This window comes from Rana temporaria, chromosome 4 (assembly GCF_905171775.1).
Source record: "Rana temporaria chromosome 4, aRanTem1.1, whole genome shotgun sequence".
In the NCBI taxonomy this organism is placed as follows: Eukaryota; Metazoa; Chordata; class Amphibia; order Anura; family Ranidae; genus Rana; species Rana temporaria.
In genome coordinates, this window is record NC_053492.1 from 480,720,304 (window position 1) to 480,746,963 (window position 26,660).

Here is a 26,660-nt window from a genome sequence, read left to right on the forward strand (position 1 = left end):
CAGGAGAGGGAGCCATTTGTTCCTGAGCACCGCAAAGGTAAGTTCATCTTTTCTCCTCTCCTGAGTCCCGGGACAGATTTCTACCCGACACCCCGAATAATCCGACACATTTCCCACAATTCTCTGCTTCTCCTCTATTCATCCATTTACACAAATATATATATAAATATATTTATGTTTTTTTTTTTTTTTTTATAAATTTGATGGGAAACAAAATCCCTGCAGATCTCTCACTATTGATAATTGTAATTGGAGCGCATTGATCTTTCTTATCAGTCATGTGATGTCATTTACAAACCTCCCTGAGTGGTGCCTGTCAGTGGCAGTTGGGAAGTGGCAGTTTATTTTTAGCTGATCCCAATGACATTTGAAAATTGCAGCCAGCTGCCGCCTAATATGAAGCTGCTCAGCCTTGTGTTAGAGCTTTGTGAAATAAGCCTCTCTGGTTCGGTTGCCCCGGGGATGTGTATATATGATTTACATGTACATTTTCCACTGACTTAGAGGATCCCGTTATTTCCGGTTATACATCCGTTCCGTTACATAAGCCCATTTCCAGCTGAACTCTCACACCGGCAGATTCCTTTTGACAACTATATCTCCCACAATTCTCCAACAGTTTTAACCGTATTCACCATAATAGACTGACCTTGTTTACCACAATATCAGCTCCCACTGTCTAACGGTTTTACCGTATTCACCATAATAGACTGACCTTGTTAACCTCAATATCAGCTCCCACTGTCTAACGGTTTTACCGTATTCACCATAATAGACTGACCCTTTTACCACAATATCAGCTCCCACTGTCTAACGGTTTTACCGTATTCACCATAATAGACTGAACTTGTTTACCAGAACAAGCGATTCTCAGCTTGTGAGATCGCAAGTGGGAGGAGCCAACTGCCATTTAGCAGCTGCTGCCCTCTGCTGGGTGTAATTTGTTCCGGAACATCGCAAAGGTAGGTTTATCTTTTCTCCTCTCCTGAGTCCCGGGACAGATTTCCACCCGACATACCCACAATAATCTGACATCACACATTTCCCACAATTCTCTGCTTCTCCTCTATTCATTCATTTACAAAAATATATAAACATTTTTTTCTTTTTTTTTTTATAAATTTGATGGGAAATAAAATCCCTGCAGATCTATCACTATTGATCATTGTTATTGGAGGGCATTGATATTACAGAGAGGATTTTACATATTAAATATTAGATTGATAAGAGTCTCCATAGCATGATAGATAGATCAATATTTATTGAAGAATATATAAATAATTATATATATATATAGATTTAATAGATTGATTATATATACAGTATTTAGGAGGGTCCATTGGATAGATTTCCAAATTTATAAAAAATAAAAAAATATTTATATATAATTATATTTTTTTATTTATATATTTTTCAATAAATATTTTAAGTATTTAAATATATATGTTTTACTATATATATATATATATATATATAACTTTATTTTTATTTTTTTTATTTATATATTTTTCAATAAATATTGAAATAAAAATCCCTGCAGATCTATCACCAGTGGCGGCTGGTGCTCCATTTTTTTTTTGGGGGGGGGGGGGCGCAAACAAAACCCCAACCCCCCCCCCCCCCCAATGTCACTCACAGACAATGTGACCTGCATTTAGACAAAGGGATAGATTGGATAGAACAGATAGATAGATAGATAGATAGATAGATAGATAGATAATCAGATAGATGATAGATAGATAGAGAGAGAGACACAGAGGGACAGAGAGAGAGAGAGAGAGAGAGAGAGAGACTGACTGAGGGACAGAGAGAGAGACTGAGGGACAGATATAAGAGACAGATATAAGAGACAGATATAAGAGACAGATATAAGAGACAGACATAAGAGACAGATATAAGAGACAGATATAAGAGACAGACATAAGAGACAGACATAAGAGACAGATATAAGAGACAGATATAAGAGACAGATATAAGAGACAGATATAAGAGACAGATCTAAGAGACAGATATAAGAGACTTGTAAAGCATGGCTGTAGGTCGCAGAGCAGGGAGCCCGCCCTCACACACAGGAGATAATGAAGGCTCCAGCACAGATCGGGTGAAGCATGGTCCCCCTCCACTCTCCACTCTCCATCACAAGCTGACAATACATCCAGCACAAGGTGCTGCTGTATGTGGATGGGGTGGACACTGGACAGACACTGGGTTAAAAGAATAAATAGAGGGTTTTAATAAGAATATTTTACTTACCTCCATGTCCTGGAGCCAGAGAACTGAAACTGAAAGTGACACAGCCGCCCGCCCGGGAAAAGCACTGCTCATTTCCTAGCAGTGCAGAAGGAACCAATGTGAGGGGCTGGAGAGACACAGGACCAATGTGATTGGCTGGAGTGGCGTCCTGCACAGCGCCACAGAGCTTAAAAAAAAACTTGCAAATGAAACGTCTTGCTGCAGCATTGGCAGGACGTTTCAATGATGCCTATGCCTTAATATCGCACTGTTCCCGGCGCCCAGAGCCCGCCCCGAACACTTTAAAGGACCTTTTTTTTCTTAAAGGGCCAAAAAAAATTTTTTTTTTCATTTTCTTTTGTTAATGGCTTTGGGGGGGGGGGGGGGGGGCGGCGCCCAGGCGCCCCCTATGGACGGGCCGCCACTGTTACTATCACTATTGATCATTGTTATTGGAGCGCATTGATATTACAGAGAGGAGTTTACATATTAAATATTAGATTGATAAGAGTCTCCATAACATGATAGATCAATATTTATTGAAAATATATATAAATAAATAAAAAATTGACATCCATTTTTCCCCACAAATAGAGCTTTCTTAGGACCTTGAAAATGTTCCTCATTGAAATAATCTGCAACTCTTTGTAAGAATTGGGATGGGGAAGGGAATCGAACCTCAGTTGGTGTTTTTTACTGCCATCTGTGATTTGGTTGGTAGACTTTCCCTCACTTCCTTTCCTCCTGAGACAACAGGAAGTGCGGGAAACTTTCCCAGGCAGAAAAACAAGGAAAACCTTTAGAAAAGTTTGAGCCCCCCCCCCCCCCCCCTGACTCCATCCAAATCTAAAAGAAAATGTTTTGAAGTTTGAAGTTTTGCTTTACAATCTTAACATCTACTTACCTTTTATTTTTATTTTTTTATAGGTTCAAAGTGATTTATTACCAGTGAGAGGAGAGAGGAGCGTACCCGGAGAGGAGCGTACCGGAGAGGAGAGGAGTTTTTAGGAGAGGAGTTTTTAGGAGAAAAAAAAAGAGGAGCGAGGATGAGAATCCTGAGAGCAGAGAGCGGAAACTACGAGATGGAGAAGAAGAAGGTTGAGGAGCGTAAGGTGGAGAAAGAAGGAGAGCAGCTGACCAGAGAAAGGGAAAGAGAATGCTCATACGTAGTGATAGAAATGGGAATGGCGAGTTTGATCTGGGAAATTGAGAGATCAATGGAGGAGGAATGGAAGAAATTCCATTCCGATGCAATCACAGCACGCAGGGAGAAACAAGCAAAGCAGCTGATCAGAGGAAATGCCGAGATGGAGAAGAAGGTGGAGGAGAAGAAGGTGGAGGAGAAGAAAGTGGAGGAGAAGAAGGTGGAGGAGAAAGTGGAGGAGAAGAAGGTGGAGGAGAAAGTGGAGGAGAAGAAAGTGGAGGAGAACGTGGAGGAGAAGAAGGTGGAGGAGAAGAAGGTGGAGGAGAAAGTGGAGGAGAGTAATGTGGGGGAGAAGAAGGTGGAGGAGAAGAAGGTGGAGAAAGAAGGAAGGCAGCTGACCAGAGAAAGGAAAAGAGAACTTTTACAGAAAGCGCGGGCAAGAAAAGCCGAGATAGAGAAGAAGAAGGTGGAGGAGAGTAATGTGGGGGAGAAGAAGGTGGAGGAGAAAGTGGAGGAGAAGAAGGTGGGGGAGAAGAAGGTGGGGGAGAAGAAGATGGAGAAAGAAGGAAGGCAGCTGACCAGAGAAAGAAAAAGAGAACTTCTACAAAAAGCTCGGGCAAGAAAAGCCGAGATAGAGAAGAAGAAGGTGGAGGAGAGTAATGTGGAGGAGAAGAAGGTGGAGGAGAAAGTGGAGGAGAAGAAGGTGGAGGAGAAAGTGGAGGAGAGTAATGTGGGGGAGAAGAAGGTAGAGAAAGAAGGAAGGCAGCTGACCAGAGAAAGAAAAAGAGAACTTCTACAGAAAGCTCGGGCAAGAAAAGCCGAGATAGAGAAGAAGAAGGTGGAGGAGAGTAATGTGGAGGAGAAGAAGGTGGAGGAGAAGAAGGTGGAGGAGAAAGTGGAGGAGAGTAATGTGGGGGAGAAGAATGTAGAGAAAGAAGGAAGGCAGCTGACCAGAGAAAGGAAAAGAGAACTTTTACAGAAAGCGCGGGCAAGAAAAGCCGAGATGGAGAAAAAGAGTGGAGAATTCCCAGACGTAGTGATGGGAATGAGAATGGAGAGTGAAAGGATGGGGGAAATAGACAGATTAATGGAGGAGGAATGGAAGAAATTCCATGCAATGAAAGCAGGCTGGGAGAAAAAAGGAAAGCTGCTGATCAGAGGAAAAGCCGAGATGGAGAAAAAGAGTGGAGAATTCCCAGACGTAGTGATGGGAATAAGAATGGAGAGTGAAAAGATGGGGGAAATAGACAGATTAATGGAGGAGGAATGGAAGAAATTCCATGCAATGAAAGCAGGCTGGGAGAAACAAGGAAAGCTGCTGATCAGAGGAAAGGCCAGGATGGAGGAGAAGAAGGAGGAGGAGAATATAGTGGAGGAGAAGAAGGAGAGTAAGGTGGAGGAGCAGACAGGCGGGGAGCTGAAGAAAGCAGAGGAGAGCAAAGGAGAAAAGAAGCGACGACTTTTACAGAAAGCGCGGGCAAGAAAAGCCGAGATGGAAAGCCAACGAGACGAGGCCCACAAGGAAATCGGCCATGATGGAGGCAGAGACAGACCGGTAAGTACACATTCTTCTATATAGAATATATAAAGTGAAGGGGTGACATTGCCTTCATGGAGTATTACATATCAGTATATGTAGCTGGTTGGGTATAAAATATCCATAACTTATGGACACCCCCAGATTCAGGCAACAGAGATTGTTGGGGGGACCTTCTCATGTCCCTTATATCCATGTGGAAATCCATAGAAGTTATCAGTAGGCGGAGCTCCTCCAATGATCAGATAGATTAGATCTAGAGCAGATATAACCATACAGGAAGGCAATGAATGGACTACCCGTGTTTCCCCGAAAATAAGCCTGGGTCTTATATTAATTTTGGCAACAAAAAACACAGTAGGGCTTATTTTCGTGGTAGGCCTTACCATGTAATGTGCTGTCTTCTCTCCCCCTCTGCCTGATAGGAATCCCCAGTGTGAACTGAGGATAAACTGACCCGAAAATAAGACCTAGCGTTATTATATTGCAGCTCTCCTGGAGAATAACACTAGGTCTTATTTTTGGGGTAGGGCTTATATTGCAGCCCTGCTGGAGAATAACGCTAGGTCTTATTTTCGGGGTAGGTCTTAATTTTGGGGAAACACGGTATATATATATAAGGTGACCCTTCCTTCATTGTTGGATAGTGGAGGAATGAGCGTCAGGGAGGCTCCGTACCTAAAGACAATTTATCCGAGTGAAATATAGGAAATGCGCCCCATAAAAGTGTTCTAGTTGTGTCAGATGAAGAAATTTAGTCACGGCTAATGTTTGTTTCTTTTATTATCAGGTCCCGGCTATGAGGACGGACGTATTCCTTGACCAAGACATGGATGCTTATGATGACTCTGATGCTGAGTCCGAAGCCAGTAACGTTGTCTCAATCATCAAAATGTAAGTATCTTCATTACAGTTTCCTGTGTACAATGTAACATATTCAGTGATGATGGTAAGATTAGGAACATGAGCAGCACCAGCAGCCCCTCCCCCTTCTCATAAGGTCAGGGCCCCTAGGGTCAGGTTTGGAAGAAGAGAGTCACAGAAGGTAGTTTTGCTTCCATTTTGCTGTCCATAGGTTACTCAAGTAAGATATTGACGGCACTTCTGGCTGTGTCCGATAATCCAGAGCAACGATCGTCTGGATCGAAAATCAATTCAGAATATTCAGGAAACAAAATTAATGAATGTTCCTGAATATCCTAAACTGATTTCCAATCCAGACGATCATCGCTCTGGATTATTAGACAAGGCCAAAGGTGCCGCCAATATCTTTCTTGGGAGACATCAGGTCCCATGTCCCTATTTATTCCAATCACCTGAAGAGACAACGCCTGGTGGGGAAAATTTATTGGCAACAAAAAACCTATTGTCTAGATCAGGGGTCTCCAAACTTTCTCAGCAAAGGGCCAGTTTACTGTCCTTCAGGCCCTAGGGGAGCCTGACTGTGGCTAGTGGGTGTAGAAAGTCTCCCCCCCCCCATTGATGGTGTCAGTAGAGGGAATGGTACCCCATTGATGGTGTCAGTAGAGGGAATGGTACCCCATTGATGATGTCAGTAGAGGGAATGGTACCCCATTGATGGTGTCAGTAGAGGGAATGGTACCCCAATGATGGTGTCAGTAGAGGGAATGGTACCCCATTGATGGTGTCAGTAGAGGGAATGGTACCCCAATGATGGTGTCAGTAGAGGGAATGGTACCCCAATGATGGTGTCAGTAGAGGGAATGGTACCCCATTGATAGTGTCAGTAGAGGGAATAGTACCTCATTGATGGTGTCAGTAGAGGGAATGGTACCCCATTGATGGTGTCAGTAGAGGGAATGGTACCCCATTGATGGTGTCAGTAGAGGGAATGGTACCCCATTGATGGTGTCAGTCGGTGGAATGGTGCCCCATCATTGGTGTAAGTTGGTGGAATAGTGCCCCAAGGTCCAGATAAAGGCAAGCAAATGGCCACATCCGGCCCCCGGGGTGCAGTTTGGAGACCACTGTGCTAGATGATGATCAGAGGTGATATATGTAACGCCCGGCAGCCCACTTTATGAGACAATAACCAGAAAGCCAGATCTGCCTCCTATCCATTAGGATCATATAATATCCTTCCATCCAGACGTTAATGGCATTGCAGATTATGCTGAATGTCTAGATATTCCACTGGGTGTATATTTGGGTGTGGGGTTAGGAGTGCTTACCACAGTCCAGCACTTCCACACTCCTATATACAGGATCTCCATTAGATGTATAGGAAGCTGAGTCAAGGCTGACGGTCTCCAATCAGCAGGTAGCATGTGCTTTACTGATTGTAGCTCTATAGGAGTGAGTCAATAGGGGGCATGTTGGACCTCTGCAGAGAGACCAGCTCTTCCTCACAGAGAATAACATTTCCACTCCGTACCTGCTGGCAGGGGACAGGCTTTTCCTCTTAGTCTGTGGCTGCTTTAGAAAGAAAACATACTTGAAGACATTGAACACCTTCTGTTTTGATGGGCCTGGAATACACTTGGCTGATTGAAACAGAGGGTTCAATTGGGCTTTCATTTTGTACAAATTAGATCTAAAATACACTCAATTGGGCAATGCGGGGAAAATGTTACATACATGAATGTATAATCCATGTACACTGCGCCATTTTGTTTCCTTTCTTGTGTTACTAATCTCTTCTTTCTCTTACAGTGACAAAGAGTCTGAGACCACCGAGGCCTCACAGCCCCACCAGGATGACCAGAATGCCTTTGATATTGAATCTGGTCTGTGCAGTCTCGCTATGACCCCAGGAACTGGGAATCTACCCCTTTTTGACAGATTTTGGATGGAGAGTGAGACAACCGAGGGCTCACAGCCCCGCCATGATGACCATGATGCCTTTGATATTGAATCTGGTCTGTGCAGTCTCGCTATGACCCCAGGAACTGGGAATCTACCCCTTTTTGACAGATTTTGGATGGAGAGTGAGACAACCGAGGGCTCACAGCCCCGCCATGATGACCATGATGCCTTTGGTGATGAATCTGGTCTGAGCAGTCTCGCTATGACCCCAGGAACTGGGAATCTACCCCTTTTTGACAGATTTTGGATGGAGAGTGAGACAACCGAGGGCTCACAGCCCCGCCATGATGACCATGATGCCTTTGGTGATGAATCTGGTCTGTGCAGTCTCGCTATGACCCCAGGAACTGGGAATCTACCCCTTTTTGACAGATTTTGGATGGAGAGTGAGACAACCGAGGGCTCACAGCCCCGCCATGATGACCATGATGCCTTTGGTGATGAATCTGGTCTGAGCAGTGTCGATATGACCCCAGGAACTGGGAATCTACCCCTTTTTGACAGATTTTGGATGGAGAGTGAGACAACCGAGGGCTCACAGCCCCGCCATGATGACCATGATGCCTTTGGTGATGAATCTGGTCTGTGCAGTCTCGCTATGACCCCAGGAACTGGGAATCTACCCCTTTTTGACAGATTTTGGATGGAGAGTGAGACAACCGAGGGCTCACAGCCCCGCCATGACCATGATGCCTTTGGTGATGAATCTGGTCTGAGCAGTGTCGATATGACCCCAGGAACTGGGAATCTACCCCTTTTTGACAGATTTTGGATGGAGAGTGAGACAACCGAAGGCTCACAGCCCCGCTATGATGACCATGATGCCTTTGACATTGAATCTGGTCTGTGCAGTCTCGCTATGACCCCAGGAACTGGGAATCTACCCCTTTTTGACAGATTTTGGATGGAGAGTGAGACAACCGAGGGCTCACAGCCCCGCCATGATGACCATGATGCCTTTGGTGATGAATCTGGTCTGAGCAGTGTCGATATGACCCCAGGAACCGGGAATCTACCCCTTTTTGATGGATTTGGGGTGGAGAGTGAGATAATTGATGCCCCACAATCAGATGTCCAAGGATCCACCTATGAATACAAACCAGAATCCGGTCTGAAAAGTCTCACCACAGTGAATGATTCTAAGAATCTACCCCGCCTGGATGAGGTAAGTGTCCTCTATGCTTCTTACATGGCTGATGCAGACTCACCTCTGTCTAATTCAGTCTTTAAAAAACAGTAAAAGTTTGTTCCAGAGGAAAGCAACAAAGATAAATATTCCTCTGTGACCTCACACAGGCAGTTGGCGCAATTCCCCTGGATCAAACTATTTCCTCCTCAGCTTAATCAGTGAAGCAATGGATTAAACACATAAACTTCTACCAACCAATCAGAAATCATCTATTGCTTCACCTGCTTTAAACTGAAGGATGTTATATGATTTTGTTCATCTTGGAGCTTCTATGGTAATGAATATCACTTTTCTCTTTAGTTAACGATCGAGTGTGAGATCCCCGCTGTCCCACCATCAGATCCCATCGCCAGAAGATCATACCACCATGTCGTGGAATGCAATACCTGCAGCAGTTCTACAACCACCTTGATACAGTGTGAGATCCCCGCTGTCTCACCATCAGATCCCATCACCAGAAGATCATACCTCCATGTCGTGGAATTCAATACCTGCAGCAGTTTTACAACCACCTCGATAGAGTGTGAGATCCCCGCTGTACAACCATCAGATCCCATCGCCAGAAGATCATACCTCAATGTCGTGGAATTCAATACCTGCAGCAGTTCTACAACCACCTTGATCGAGTGTGAGATCCCCGCTGTACCACCATCAGATCCCATCGCCAGAAGATCATACCTCCATGTTGTGGAATTCAATACCTGCAGCAGTTCTACAACCACCTCAATAGAGTGTGAGATCCCCGCTGTCCCACCATCAGATCCCATCGCCAGAAGATCAGAGACCTCCATGTCATGGTAGTCAATACCTGCAGCAGTTCTACAACCACCTCGATTGAGTGTGAGATCCCCGCTGTCCCACCATCAGATCCCATCGCCAGAAGATCATACCTCCATGTCCTGGAATTCAATACCTGCAGCAGTTCTACAACCACCTCGATAGAGTGTGAGATCCCCACTGTGCCACCATCAGATCCCATCGCCAGAAGATCATACCTCCATGTCGTGGAATTCAATACCTGCAGCAGTTCTACAACCACCTCGATAGAGTGTGAGATCCCCGCTGTACCACCATCAGATCCCATCGCCAGAAGATCATACCTCCATGTCGTGGAATTCAATACCTGCAGCAGTTCTACAACCACCTCGATAGAGTGTGAGATCCCCACTGTCCCACCATCAGATCCCATCGCCAGAAGATCAGACCTCCATGTCATGGAATTCAATACCTGCAGCAGTTCTACAACCACCTCGATAGAGTGTGAGATCCCCGCTGTGCCACCATCAGATCCCATCGCCAGAAGATCATACCTCCATGTCGTGGAATTCAATACCTGCAGCAGTTCTACAACCACCTCGATAGAGTGTGAGATCCCCGCTGTCCCACCATCAGATCCCATCGCCAGAAGATCAGACCTCCATGTCATGGAATTCAATACCTGCAGCAGTTCTACAACCACCTCGATCGAGTGTGAGATCCCCGCTGTGCCACCATCAGATCCCATCGCCAGAAGATCAGACCTCCATGTCATGGAATTCAATACCTGCAGCAGTTCTACAACCACCTCGAAAGAGTGTGAGATCCCCGCTGTACCACCATTAGATCCCATCGCCAGAAGATCATACCTCCATGTCATGGAATTCAATACCTGCAGCAGTTCTACAACCACCTCGAAAGAGTGTGAGATCCCCGCTGTACCACCATCAGATCCCATCGCCAGAAGATCAGACCTCCATGTCATGGAATTCAATACCTGCAGCAGTTCTACAACCACCTCGAAAGAGTGTGAGATCCCCGCTGTACCACCATCAGATCTCATCGCCAGAAGATCAGACCTCCATGTCATGGAATTCAATACCTGCAGCAGTTCTACAACCACCTCGAAAGAGTGTGAGATCCCCGCTGTCCCACTATCAGATCCCATCGCCAGAAGATCATACCTCCATGTCGTGGAATTCAATACCTGCAGCAGTTCTACAACCACCTCGATCGAGTGTGAGATCCCCGCTGTGCCACCATCAGATCCCATCGCCAGAAGATCAGACCTCCATGTCGTGGAATGCAATACCTGCAGCAGTTCTACAACCACCACGTAAGTTTCTTCATTAAAATTTCCTTTGCACAATGTAACATCGCCAATGATGGTGTACTGAGGGTTAGATCAGGAACATGAGCACCAGGTCAGTGTGTAAGAGGGGTTCCGTGATTGGCTGGATGTTGGCGCCAAAGCATGGCTTCCTGTCCCACTACATTCCGCCATATTGTGCCCTCTCCATGCCTGAGGCCTGCACGTGACATTCCCGGCCATTGACCTTTATATCCCAAGGAAGGAATGCCCACACAAGTGATTAGATTTTCTGCACTTTACTGATGGAATTCAGGGAATGGTATAAGTTACATCAAGTCATCACCTCAACATACATTCCAGAGTCACTTGACAAAACCTAGTTATTCGCATTTAGTGGGCGCTCCACAGTAGTCATATGTGGAAGCATATACAGCACTTTAAGCAGCCATCTCCCTCTAACAGTCTCTCCTTCCACCCGGGGACATTACTACTCACTGGAATGAGATCTCTGCAGTCACCTCCTCCATAGGTATATCTCTCTTGGGACCATCCAGGAGAATAGCCTCACTCAGGGAACTCTTGGCTTGGCCTAATAGGCCTTTTGCAATCCACTCTAGCCCCCACCTCCATAAGGGTCAGAAGGTCTACAGCCGGCTCTCCTGGGTGCAAGTCTACTCTTCCCTGGCCTCCTGCCCTATCCACAGCCTCCATGTGCTGGTTATGTCTATGCTGGTGTGGGGTGCTTGGCTCCCATGTCCCAAGTGCATGGGCTCCTCCCATCCTAGCTTATAACTTGGCCCTGACTCACCCATGACATCACAACAGGAGGGCTCTAAAAGGGGCCTAGCACCCGATGACACTACTCTGGCACTGAGCCACCTAGTGGCAGACCAGCTAGGGCATGTTGGATCTCTGCAGAGAGACCAACTCTTGCACCTCATTATGGACATCCTGTCTGAATAGTCTACAGTTGTTTTAAAACAATGGAACAGAACCTTCTGTTTTATTGTAGATTTATCTTATTTTGTGTCTTACAAAGTAAACATATCCCTGTTGGAAGGGTTCTCATGTATTGTCACATCCTGTGTTGTCAAATCCATATATGGGCATTTGCTGTGTGGAGCCCACAACCTGTGACCTCACTTCCCATGGAGGAGGTCACACCCTGTGACCTCACTTCCCATGGAGGAGGTCACATGCTGTGTCCTGGCTTCCCATGGAGGAGGTCACATGCTGTGTCCTGACTTCCCATGGAGGAGGTCACATGCTGTGTCCTGACTTCCCATGGAGGAGGTCACATGCTGTGTCCTGACTTCCCGTGGAGGAGGTCACATGCTGTGACATCACTTCCTATGGGAGGAGGTCACATGCTGTGTCCTAACTTCCCATGGAGGAGGTCACATGCTGTGTCCTGACTTCCCATGGAGGAGGTCACATGCTGTGACATCACTTCCCATGGAGGAGGTCACATGCTGTGACATCACTTCCTATGGGAGGAGGTCACATGCTGTGTCCTGGCTTCCCATGGAGGAGGTCACATGCTGTGTCCTGACTTCCCATGGAGGAGGTCACATGCTGTGACATCACTTCCCATGGAGGAGGTCACATGCTGTGACATCACTTCCTATGGAGGAGGTCACATGCTGTGTCCTGACTTCCCATGGAGGAGGTCACATGCTGTGTCCTGGCTTCCCATGGAGGAGGTCACATGCTGCAGCCAATCACCGCCTGTTGATGAGATCTTTTGATATAATAAAAAGGAGCCGTGAGGCTCTCGGCGACCAGTGATTGCTGGGATGCTGAGCTGAGAACTTACAGTCTGGTGATGTCTCTTGACTTGAATGAATGGGAAATCGAATGAATGGTAAAATAATTTTGGTTTAAGTTCCAATTCTTACATTAAGATGAAATCTGTGCTTATTAGCACAGGCAAAATGGCGGTGTGCTCTGCATACAACCTATTTTGCCATGTCAAAGACATTGAACACCTTCTGTTTCGATGCGCCTGGAATACAATTGGCTGAATGAAACAAATTAGATCTACAATACACTGAATTGTATTCATGGGCGATGCGGGGAAAATGTCACATATGAACATGAATGTATAATCCATGTACACTGCGCCATTTTATTTCCTTTCTGGTCTTACTGATCTCTTTTTTTTCCTCTTACAGTGCTGATTGTGACTATAAGTCAGCCTCACAGAGAGGCCATGATGACCATGATGACCATGACTACTTCGACGTGGAAGCTGGTTGGAGAATTCTCGCCATGGACCCCAGAATCAGGAATATACCCCGTCTGGATGAGGTAAGTGTCCTCAACGCTTCTTACGTGGCTGAAAAGACTCACCTCTGTCTGGTTCAGTCTTTAAATGACAGTAATGCCGCGTACAGACGGTCGTTTTATGCGATGTAAAAAAACGACGTTTTCTGTGAAGTAAAAAACTACGTTTTTGAAACTTCAATTTTCAAAAACGATGTTGCCTACACACCATTGTTTTTTCACAATGCTCTAGCAAAGCGAGGTTACGTTTCACCACGTTTTTCCATTGAAGCTCGCTTCATAACTAGCTTCTGGGCATGCGCGGGTGTAAAAACGTCGTTTGAAACGTTGTTTTTTGCTACACACGGTCAATTTCTGTGAAGTAAAAAAATGACGTTTTGAAAAACGACACATAAAATTGAAGCATGCTTCAATTTTTTTGGGTCGTTTTTCAGAAGACATAAAACAACGTTTTCTCCCACACACAAGGTCAATTAAATTGACGTTTTTAAAAACGTCGTTTTTTTAACATCGCATAAAACGACCGTCTGTACGCGGCATAACAGTTTGTTCCAGAGGAAGGCGAATAACAGTTTTGTCTCATAAAGACAGACAGATTCCTCGGTGACCTCACACAGGCAGTTGGCGCAATTCCCCTGGATCAAACTGTTTCCTCTTCAGCTTAATCAGTGAAGCAATGGGAGAAACACCAAAACTTCTACCAACCAATCAGAAATCATCTATTGCTTCACCTGCTTTAAACTGAAGGACGTTATGTCATCCTGGAGCTTCTATAATAATCAATATGACTTCTTTTCTTCTTTTTCTGTCTTTAGTTTTGGATTGAGTGTGAGATTCCCGATGCCAACTGAGCGGGCATCACATCGATGGCTGTGATACGGAATCCCGATTCAGAAGATCCTGAGAACATCGAGGACCAACCATCAGACACCTATTTCTTTTGTTTATTGGAGTGTGTTTATATAAGAGTGTGTTTATATAAGAGTGTGTTTATATAAGAGTGTGTTTATATAAGAGTGTGTTTATATAAGAGTGTGTTTTTAAGAGTGTGTATTTAAAAGTGTGTATTTAAAAGTGTGTATTTAGGAGGCAATGTGGGTGGGGGGTGGGTGGGTATGACAGGGGGTTAGGGTTATGGTTGGGGTAGTATGTACAGGAGAGGAGTGTGGGGGGTATAAAGGGGGTAGTAAGTACAGGAGAGGAGTGGGGGGTATGACAGGGGGTTAGGGGCACTATGTAAAGGAGGGCAGTGTGGGGGGTAAGACAGGGGTTAGGGGTAGTATGTAAAGGAGAGGAGTGTTGGGGGTATAAAGGGGTTAGTATGTACAGGAGAAGAGTGTGGGGGGTATAAAGGGGGTAGTATGTACAGGAGAGGAGTGGGGGGTATGACAGGGGGTTAGGGGCAGTATGTAAAGGAGGGGAGTGTGGGGGGTATAACAGGGGGATAGGGTTAGGGGTAGTATGGAGAGGAGTGTGGGGGGTATAACAGGGGAATAGGGTTATGGGTAGTATGGAGAGGAGTGTGGGGGGGTATAACAGGGGGATAGGGTTAGGGGTAGTATGGAGAGGAGTGTGGGGGGGGGGTATAACAGGGGGATAGGGTTAGGGGTAGTATGGAGAGGAGTGTGGGGGGTATAACAGGGGGATAGGGTTAGGGGTAGTATGGAGAGGAGTGGGGGGGGGTATAACAGGGGAATAGGGTTATGGGTAGTATGGAGAGGAGTGTGGGGTGGTATAACAGGGGGATAGGGTTAGGGGTAGTATGGAGAGGAGTGTGGGGGGGGTATAACAGGGGGATAGGGTTAGGGGTAGTATGGAGAGGAGTGTGGGGGGTATAACAGGGGGATAGGGTTAGGGGTAGTATGGAGAGGAGTGTGGGGGGTATAACAGGGGGGATAGGGTTAGGGGTAGTATGGAGAGGAGTGTGGGGGGTATAACAGGGGGATAGGGTTAGGGGTAGTATGGAGAGGAGTGTGGGGGGGTATAACAGGGGGATAGGGTTAGGGGTAGTATGGAGAGGAGTGTGGGGGGGTATACAGGGGGGATAGGGTTAGGGGTAGTATGGAGAGGAGTGTGGGGGGTTAACAGGGGGATAGGGTTAGGGGTAGTATGGAGAGGAGTGTGGGGGGTATAACAGGGGGATAGGGTTAGGGGTAGTATGGAGAGGAGTGTGGGGGGTATAACAGGGGATAGGGTTAGGGGTAGTATGGAGAGGAGTGTGGGGGGTATAACAGGGGGATAGGGTTAGGGGTAATATGGAGAGGAGTGTGGGGCGTATAACAGGGGGATAGGGTTAGGGGTAGTATGAGAGGAGTGTGGGGGGGTATAACAGGGGAGAGTTAGATAGTATGGAGAGAGTGTGGGGGTACACAGGGGGATAGGGTTAGGGGTAGTATGGAGAGGAGTGTGGGGGGTATAACAGGGGGATAGGGTTAGGGGTAGTATGGAGAGGAGTGTGGGGGGGTATAACAGGGGGATAGGGTTAGGGGTAGTATGGAGAGGAGTGTGGGGGGTATAACAGGGGGATAGGGTTAGGGGTAGTATGGAGAGGAGTGTGGGGGGTATAACAGGGGGATAGGGTTAGGGGTAGTATGGAGAGGAGTGTGGGGGGTATAACAGGGGGATAGGGTTAGGGGTAGTATGGAGAGGAGTGTGGGGGGTATAACAGGGGGATAGGGTTAGGGGTAGTATGGAGAGGAGTGTGGGGGGTATAAAGGGGTTAGTATATGGAGAGGAGTGTGGGGGTATAACAGGGGGATAGGGTTAGGGGTAGTATGGAGAGGAGTGTGGGGGGTATAACAGGGGGATAGGGTTAGGGGTAGTATGGAGAGGAGTGTGGGGGGTATAACAGGGGGTTAGGGGTAGTATGGAGAGGAGTGTGGGGGGTATAACAGGGGGGAAGGGGTAGGGGTAGTATGGAGAGGAGTGTGGGGGTATAACAGGGGGATAGGGTTAGGGGTAGTATGGAGAGGAGTGTGGGGGGTATAACAGGGGTTAGTATATGGAGAGGAGTGTGGGGGGTATAAAGGGGGTAGGGTTAGGGGTAGTATGGAGAGGAGTGTGGGGGGTATAACAGGGGGATAGGGTTAGGGGTAGTATGGAGAGGAGTGTGGGGGGGTATAAACAGGGGGATAGGGTTAGGGGTAGTATGGAGAGGAGTGTGGGGGGGTATAACAGGGGGATAGGGTTAGGGGTAGTATGGAGAGGAGTGTGGGGGGTATAAAAGGGGGATAGGGTTAGGGGTAGTATGGAGAGGGGTGTGGGGGGGGTATAACAGGGGGATAGGGTTAGGGGTAGTATGGAGAGGAGTGTGGGGGGTATAACAGGGGGATAGGGTTAGGGGTAGTATGGAGAGGAGTGTGGGGGGTATAACAGGGGGATAGGGTTAGGGTAGTATGGAGAGGAGTGTGGGGGGTATAACAGGGGGATAGGGTTAGGGGTAGTATGGAGAGGAGTGTGGGGGGTATAACAGGGGGATAGGGTTAGGGGTAGTATGGAGAGGAGTGTGGGGGGTATAACAGGGGGATAGGGTTAGGGGTAGTATGGAGAGGAGTGTGGGGGGTATAACAGGGGGATAGGGTTAGGGGTAGTATGGAGAGGAGTGTGGGGGGTATAACAGGGGATAGGGTTAGGGATAGTATGGAGAGGAGTGTGGGGGGTATAACAGGGGGATAGGGTTAGGGGTAGTATGGAGAGGAGTGTGGGGGGTATAACAGGGGGATAGGGTTAGGGGTAGTATGGAGAGGAGTGTGGGGGGTATAACAGGGGGATAGGGTTAGGGGTAGTATGGAGAGGAGTGTGGGGGGTATAACAGGGGGATAGGGTTAGGGGTAGTATGGAGAGGAGTGTGGGGGGTATGACTGGGGGGTAATACCACTTTTTTCTCTCTTTCCTTCTAGCCAGGGGCGTTGCTAGGTGCCAAAAAGACCAGGGGCTTCAGCCTGCAAGCCAATCTGGCACCGGGGACGGGGGGGGGGACACTGCGGTCGGCGGAGTGGCGCAGGGTGACCTACCTGACACACCCCCCCAGACCTACGTGAGTGTGTGTGTCAGTACACACACACTGACATAACCTGCATACACTGACCTGACCAGACCACACTACACTACACTGACCAGACCACACTACACTGACCACACTACACTACACTGACCACACCGCACTACACTACACTGACCAGACCGCACTACACTACACTGACCAGACCACACTACACTACACTGACCAGACCACACTACACTACACTGACCACACTACACTACACTGACCAGACCACACTACACTACACTGACCAGACCACACTACACTACACTGACCAGACCGCACTACACTACACTGACCACACTACACTACACTACACTGACCAGACCGCACTACACTGACCAGACCACACTACACTACACTGACCACACCGCACTACACTGACCACACCACACTACACTACACTGACCACACTACACTACACTACACTGACCAGACCACACTACACTACACTGACCAGACCACACTACACTACACTGACCACACCAGACTACACCACACTGACCAGACTACACTACACTACACTGACCACACTACACTACACTGACCACACCACACTACACTACACTGACCAGACCACACTACACTACACTGACCACACCAGACTACACCACACTGACCAGACTACACTACACTACACTGACCACACTACACTACACTGACCACACCACACTACACCACACTGACCACACCACACTACACTACACTGACCAGACGACACTACACTGACCACACTACACTACACCGACCAGACTACACTACACTGACCACAGCACACCACACTACACTGACCACACCACACTACACTACACTGACCACACCACACTACACTGACCACACCACACTACACTACACTGACCAGACCACACTACACTGACCACACTACACTACACTGACCAGACCGCACTACACTACACTGACCAGACCACACTACACTACACTGACCACACTACACTACACTACACTGACCAGACCACACTACACTACACTGACCAGACCACACTACACTACACTGACCAGACCACACTACACTACACTGACCAGACTACACTACACTGACCAGACCACACTACACTGACCACACTACACTACACTGACCAGACCGCACTACACTACACTGACCAGACCACACTACACTACACTGACCACACTACACTACACTACACTGAACAGACCACACTACACTACACTACACTGACCAGACCACACTACACTACACTGACCACACTACACTACACTGACCAGACTACACTACACTGACCAGACCACACTACACTGACCAGACCACACTACACTACACTGACCAGACCACACTACACTACACTGACCACACTACACTACACTACACTGACCAGACCACACTACACTACACTGACCAGACCACACTACACTACACTGACCAGACCACACTACACTGACCAGACCACACTACACTACACTGACCAGACCACACTACACTACACTGACCAAACCACACTACACTGACCAGACCACACTACACTGACCAGACCACACTACACTGACCACACTACACTACACTGACCAGACCGCACTACACTACACTGACCAGACCACACCACACTACACTGACCAGACCACACCACACTACACTGACCAGACCACACTACACTACACTGACCAGACTACACTACACTGACCAGACCACACCACACTACACTGACCAGACTACACTACACTGACCAGACCACACCACACTACACTGACCAGTAGTCTAGTCAGTGTAGTGTAGTGTGGTCTGGTCAGTGTAGTGTGGTCTGGTCAGTGTAGTGTAGTGTGGTCTGGTCAGTGTAGTGTAGTCTGGTCAGTGTAGTGTGGTCTGGTCAGTGTAGTGTAGTGTAGTGTGGTCAGTGTAGTGTAGTGTGGTCTGGTCAGTGTAGTGTAGTGTAGTCTGGTCAGTGTAGTGTAGTCTGGTCAGTGTAGTGTGGTGTGGTCTGGTCAGTGTAGTGTGGTCTGGTCAGTGTAGTGTGGTCTGGTCAGTGTAGTGTGGTCTGGTCAGTGTAGTGTAGTGTGGTCTGGTCAGTGTAGTGTAGTGTGGTCTGGTCAGTGTAGTGTGGTCTGGTCAGTGTAGTGTAGTGTGGTCTGGTCAGTGTAGTGTAGTGTGGTCTGGTCAGTGTAGTGTAGTGTGGTCTGGTCAGTGTAGTGTAGTCTGGTCAGTGTAGTGTAGTGCGGTCTGGTCAGTGTAGTGTAGTGTGGTTTGGTCAGTGTAGTGTAGTGCGGTCTGGTCAGTGTAGTGTAGTGCGGTGTGGTCAGTGTAGTGTAGTGTGGTCAGTGTAGTGTGGTCTGGTCAGTGTAGTGTAGTGTGGTCTGGTCAGGTCAGTGTATGCAGGTTATGTCAGTGTGTGTGTACTGACACACACACTCACGTAGGTCTGGGGGGGGGTGTCAGGTAGGTCACCCTGCGCCACTCCGCCGACCGCAGTGTCCCCCCCCCGTCCCCGGTGCCAGATTGGCTTGCGGGCTGAAGCCCCTGGTCTTTTTGGCACCTAGCAACGCCCCTGGCTAGAAGGAAAGAGAGAAAAAAGTGTGGGGGTGGTATTACCAGTGTAGAGTAGTATACTGTAATGTTACTTTGTTTTAATGTTAACCATCATTTGCTTAGCAGGTACGCCATTCAGTTGCAGCGCAGATTTGTTTAGCGTGACAGCAACAGCGTTTGCTCCCACGATATATAAAGCCGCGACTCCAACGCTGTAGGAGGTGATTTCACCACCACAGTTAAAAAAAGAGCATATATGCCGAAGCATGGGGGCATTAGGGGCGGAGGAGCGATTTTGCTCCTAATGCCGCATATATACGGTCGACATTCCTGCGGACGCTTGCCCGTGGAAAAGTCTGAATGTGTGTACGCGGCATAGAAAAGTCCGACCGTATGTACGCGGCATAGAAAAGTCTGACCGTATGTACACGGCATAACTTTTTTGCGGGAGGATGCCCTCATGCTTCGGTATATATATATATTAGGCACAGGTTGCGTTAAAAAATGTTTTATTTTTTACTATGTTTTTTTTTAGTATTTGCTTTGCAGGTATGGTATGATCTTACTGTTATACTGTAATGTTACTTTGTTTTAATGTTAACCATCATTTGCTTAGCAGGTACGCCATTCAGTTGCAGCGCGGATTTCTTTAGCGTGACAGCAACAGCGTTTGCTTTCACGATATATAAAGCCGCGACTCCAGCGCTGTAGGAGGTGATTTCACCACCACAGTTAAAAAAAGAGCATATATGCCGAAGCATGGGGGCATTAGGGGCGGAGGAGCGATTTTGCTCCTAATGCCGCGTACATACGGTCGACATTCCTACGGAGGCTTGCCTGTGGAAAAGTCTGACCGTGTGTACGCGGCATAGAAAAGTCTGACCGTGTGTACACGGCATAACTTTTTTGCGGGAGGATGCCCCCATGCTTCGGCATATATATATATATTAGGCACAGGTTGCGTTAAATTTTTTTTATTTTTTACTATGTTTTTTTTTAGTATTTGCTTTGCAGGTATGGTATGATCTTACTGTTGTTATACTGTAATGTTACTTTGTTTTAATGTTAACCATCATTTGCTTAGCAGGTACGCCATTCAGTTGCAGCGCAGATTTGTTTAGCGTGACAGCAACAGCGTTTGCTCCCACGATATATAAAGCCGCGACTCCAACGCTGTAGGAGGTGATTTCACCACCACAGTTAAAAAAAAGAGCATATATGCCGAAGCATGGGGGCATTAGGGGCGGAGGAGCGATTTTGCTCCTAATGCCGCGTATATACGGTCGACATTCCTGCGGACGCTTGCCCGTGGAAAAGTCTGAACGTGTGTACGCGGCATAGAAAAGTCCGACCGTATGTACGCGGCATAGAAAAGTCTGACCGTGTGTACACGGCATAACTTTTTTGCGGGAGGATGCCCTCATGCTTCGGTATATATATATATTAGGCACAGGTTGCGTTAAAATTTTTTTTATTTTTTACTATGTTTTTTTTTAGTATTTGCTTTGCAGGTATGGTATGATCTTACTGTTATACTGTAATGTTACTTTGTTTTAATGTTAACCATCATTTGCTTAGCAGGTACGCCATTCAGTTGCAGCGCGGATTTCTTTAGCGTGACAGCAACAGCGTTTGCTTTCACGATATATAAAGCCGCGACTCCAGCGCTGTAGGAGGTGATTTCACCACCACAGTTAAAAAAAGAGCATATATGCCGAAGCATGGGGGCATTAGGGGCGGAGGAGCGATTTTGCTCCTAATGCCGCGTACATACGGTCGACATTCCTACGGAGGCTTGCCTGTGGAAAAGTCTGACCGTGTGTACGCGGCATAGAAAAGTCTGACCGTGTGTACACGGCATAACTTTTTTGCGGGAGGATGCCCCCATGCTTCGGCATATATATATATATTAGGCACAGGTTGCGTTACATTTTTTTTATTTTTTACTATGTTTTTTTTTAGTATTTGCTTTGCAGGTATGGTATGATCTTACTGTTATACTGTAATGTTACTTTGTTTTAATGTTAACCATCATTTGCTTAGCAGGTACGCCATTCAGTTGCAGCTCAGATTTGTTTAGCGTGACAGCAACAGCGTTTGCTCCCACGATATATAAAGCCGCGACTCCAACGCTGTAGGAGGTGATTTCACCACCACAGTTAAAAAAAGAGCATATATGCCGAAGCATGGGGGCATTAGGGGCGGAGGAGCGATTTTGCTCCTAATGCCGCGTATATACGGTCGACATTCCTTGCGGAGGCTTGCCTGTGGAAAAGTCCGACCGTGTGTACGCGGCATAGAAAAGTCTGACCATGTGTACACGGCATAGAAAAGTCCGACCGTGTGTACGCGGCATAACTTTTTTGCGGGAGGATGCCCCATGCTTCAGCATATATAAATGGTGCATGTATGCCCATCATTAGAAGTGGGTGGATGAAGGGAGGTATTCTAATGGTGGGCATACCCACCGATCAATCTTTTTTTCGTTCAGCCAATAGGCTGCATGAAAAAAAAAGAAGATTACAATACATGTCCAACAAGAACCATCAACGTACTGGTATGTTGCTGGACTTTGAATGGTTATACCAGAATGATGCCTGCGGGTTTAGGCATCATTTTGGTATCATTCTTTTCAGCCAGCGGTCGGCTTTCATGTAAAAGCAGTCCTAGTGGCTAATTAGCTTCTAGACCAACCCTCAAAATTTCCACTCGCCTACTAGCATTTGGCGAGTGGATTTAAGTTGGGGGCGAGTGATGACAGGGCTGCATGACCAATCTCCCACCAACCTGTGCCTACACTTAGAGTCCCGATGAGATTGGCGGCCGAAGAGGAAAGGTGCATGCTCGGGAAAAGTAGTCTGTTGAGCCGCGCACAGGCAGAGCAGTACACAGGTGCTCTCCTTACAATTCTCTTTAAACCATGGGACCTAACAGTATGACCTCTCTGAGCCTGCCCCCCTCCCCCGGCCCCGACCAATGTAGCTGGAGAGCAGAAAGTAATGAGCCGGGTAGGGGGCGTGAGGCATTTAAATTAAGCGCGTTCCCGCGCCGAACGTACTGCGCATGCGCCGTCCGAAGAATATCCCAGGGTGCATTGCTCCAAATGACGTCGCAAGGACGTCATTGGTTTCGACGTGAATGTAAATAGCGTCATTTTTTGAACTTCGACGTGACTTACGACCATCCCTATTCACGGACGACTTACGCAAAAAAAATAATAATTCGAATTTCGACGCGGGAACGACGGCCATACTTTAACATGGCAAGTCTATCTATACGCCGCAAAATAGCAGCTTTAACTATACGCCGGAAAAAGCCGACTAGAGACGACGTAAGAGAATGCGACGACCGCGCATACGTTCGTGGATCGTCGGAAAAAGCTCATTTGCATACCCGACGCTGAAAACTACGCAAACTCCACCCAGCGGGCGCCAAAGTATTGCGTCTCTTACCCAAATGCCGTCGTATCTTGGTTTGAGGATTCAAACTAAAGATACGACGCAGGAAATTTGAAAGTACGCCGGCGTATCAGTAGATATCAGTAGATACGCCGGCGTACTTGCTCTGTGAATCTGGCCCTAGAACTTTTGCGAAAACCAATAAATATACGCTTATTGGGATTTTTCTTTTTACTAAAGACATGTGGCTGAATACATTTTGGCCTAAATGTTTGACAAACATTTTGTTTATTTGATATTTTTTACTTTTTGTTTTAAGAAAAATATTTTTTTTTCAAAATGTACGGTCTTTTTCCGTTTATATCGCAATAAATAAAAATCGCAGAGGCAATCAAATGCCATCAAAAGAAAGCTCTATTTGTGGGAAGAAAAGGACGCAAATGTTGTTTCGGTACAACATTGCATGACTGCGCAATTACCAGTTAAAGCAGCGCAGTGCCAAATTGTAAAAACACCTCTGGGCATTTAGCTGCATATTGGTCCGGGGCTTAAGTGGTTAATTAGGCAAATTAGACGGTCGCCTAAGGCTCCGTTCTCCCAGGGGCCTCGCGGCTGCCTGCTTTGCCTAGTTAAAGAGCCGCCTCTGCTGGCAGCCGGGATCCCCCCCGCCATCAGCACAGTGCGCTCCTGTCTCCCAGCGAATCGGTCTTACATAGACTGGCCGGGACTCGGCACTGTGCTGATGGCGGGGGGGGGGGGGGATCCCGGCTGCCAGCAGAGGCGGCTCTTTAACTAGGCAAAGTAGGCAGCCGCGAGGCCCCTGGAAGTGCGATGTCTTAGGCGACCGCCTAATTGGTACAGGAGGTACGAGAGATATGGAGGTACAGGGGGTCCCTGCTGAACCAGCTACATTTTAATCGATGTGTGGTCAGCATAACCCCCAATGGACATCACCGGTTTATCCTGCTCAGCAGGGGCGGGCCTTAGAGAATCGAGATCACATAAGGGCAGCACAGAGGCTTAGTGGTTAGCACTTCTGCCTTGTAGCACTGGGGTCCTCGGTTCAAATCCCGACCAGGACAGTGTCTGCATGGAGTTTGCATGTTCTCCCTGTGCTTGCGTGGGTTTCCTCCGGGTTCTCCGGTTTCCTTCCACACTATAAAGACATGCTACCTTTTTGCGTTGGTGGTGCAGTGGTTAGCACAGCTGCTTTCCAAGCAGACGACCCGGGTTCGATCCCCGGCCAACGCCATTGCCAAGATGGCTTCCTCACTTGCAAACTAAATGCTGAGTATTTATTAGACATGGAATAAAATTGTAACCAAAACGAATGAAGTGAATGTGTTGTATGTTTGCATGGATTTTCTTAAACACTTTTGAATAATATATTGTATTTCTTACATTGGGATCTGATTACATTGTATTCTCATCTTCAGCCAGTAGGTGGAGCACTCGGCTCCTTTTCATCATTTTTTTTTTAGTCCTGAGGCACCCCAGTGCAAGGCCGCAAAACGCACGCAAAATCACGCTCGTTCCTGACACAGAGACGAGGCTCTGCTCTTTAGGGTTGCCATTAATCCTTAATAGTCCCCCCCCCCCCCCATGTGCAGGGGATGCAGAGCCTGGAATGGGGAAGTGTGCTGTGTGATGTCGGAGAGGAAAGGAGGGGAGGCAGACTGCAGGGGCACTGTACTATAAAGGGGACTGCACTGTAATCATTACAGAGCCCCTTTACAGTGCAGCCCCCCTTTACATCACAGCCCTCCTTTACATCACAGCCCCCCTTTACATCACAGCCCCCCTTTACATCACAGCCCCCCTTTACATCACAGCCCCCCTTTACATCACAGCCCCCCTTTACATCACAGCCCCCTTTACATCACAGCCCTCCATTACATCACAGCCCTCCTTTATATCACAGTGCCCCCTTTACATCACAGCCCCCTTTATATCACAGCCCCCCTTTACATCACAGCCCCCCCTTTACATCACAGCCCCCCTTTACATCACAGCCCCCCTTTACATCACAGCCCTCCATTACATCACAATCCCCCTTTACATCACAGCCCCCTTTACATCACAGCCCCCCTTTACATCACAGCCCCCCTTTATATCACAGCCCCCCTTTACATCACAGCCCTCCTTTACATCACAGCCCCCCTTTACATCACAGCCCCCCTTTACATCACAGCCCTCCATTACATCACAATCCCCCTTTACATCACAGCCCCCCTTTACATCACAGCCCTCCTTTACATCACAGCCCCCCTTTACATCACAGCCCTCCATTACATCACAATCCCCCTTTACAGAGCAGTCTACTTAAAGTGGCGTTCCACCCTAAAAAAAAAAATACACAAGAATGCAGCAAAAAAATAGGATTTTTTGTACTCGCCGTAAAATCCTTTTCTCTGTCGTCCATGGACGAACACAGCTCCTTAAATCTTGACAAGTGGGTTATGTTCCCTGGCCCGGATTCAAGTAGATTTGCGCATTTATTACGGAGGCGCAGGGCAACAATTTTGCCCTGCGCCCCCGCAATTTTTTTGCGCTGCCCTCGATTCACGGAGCCGAAGCTCCGCAAAATGCCCGGCATAAGCGCGCGCAATTTAAATTATCCCGTAGGGGGCGGGAATCATTTAAATTAGGCGCGTTCCCACGCCGATCGTAGAGCGCATGCTCCGTCGGGAAACTTTCCCGACGTGCATTGCGGCAAATGACGTCGCAAGGACGTCATTTGCTTCAAAGTGAACGTGAATGGCGTCCAGCGCCATTCACGAATCACTTACGCAAAGTACATAAATTTCAAATTTCGCGACGCGGGAACGACAGGTATACGTAACATTGGCTGCGCCTGCTAATAGCAGGGGCAGCCTTACGTGAAAACCGCCGTACGGAAACAACGTAAACTGCGTACGCAGGGCTCGCGCAACGTTGTGAATCGGCGTTAGTATGCAATTTGCATACTATACGCTGAGCACAACGGGAACGCCACCTAGCGGCCATCGCAAGAATGCAGCCTAAGATATGCGGGCATAAGAGCCTAATGCCGCGCATATCTTAGGCTGCAGTCGGCGTAACGAGGTTCCTGAATCAGGAGCATTCGTTACACCGGGGCAAGTAAGCAATTGCGCCTGTGTAACCTATGGTTACACAGGCGCAATTGCTTCTTGAATCCAGGCCCCTGTTCACAGGAGAGGACTAGGCAGAAACATGTTAGATAATTAAATACATGTTACTTTAAAAGAGTTGAACAGCCCCGCCCAGAGGTGCGGTCCCTCCGGACATAGCCCTCCTCCCTGCAGTATGCAGCCTCAGTTCGTAACAAGCAGCACAAACCTAAAAAGGAGGGGTGGGTGCTGTGTCCGTCCATGGACGTCAGAGAAAAGGATTTTACGGTGAGTACAAAAAAAAATATTTTCTCTTATCGTCCATGGACGG

The 26,660-nt window shown here is 47.5% G+C and overlaps 1 non-coding gene across 1 annotated transcript; it reads left to right on the top strand.

Annotated features, from left to right (window-relative positions):
- The first annotated feature begins 24,398 nt into the window (after window positions 1-24,398).
- On the top strand, window positions 24,399-24,470 carry TRNAG-UCC. Its single transcript has one exon. It is a non-coding gene; the product is annotated as a tRNA-Gly (tRNA).
- The last annotated feature ends 2,190 nt before the right edge of the window (window positions 24,471-26,660 follow it).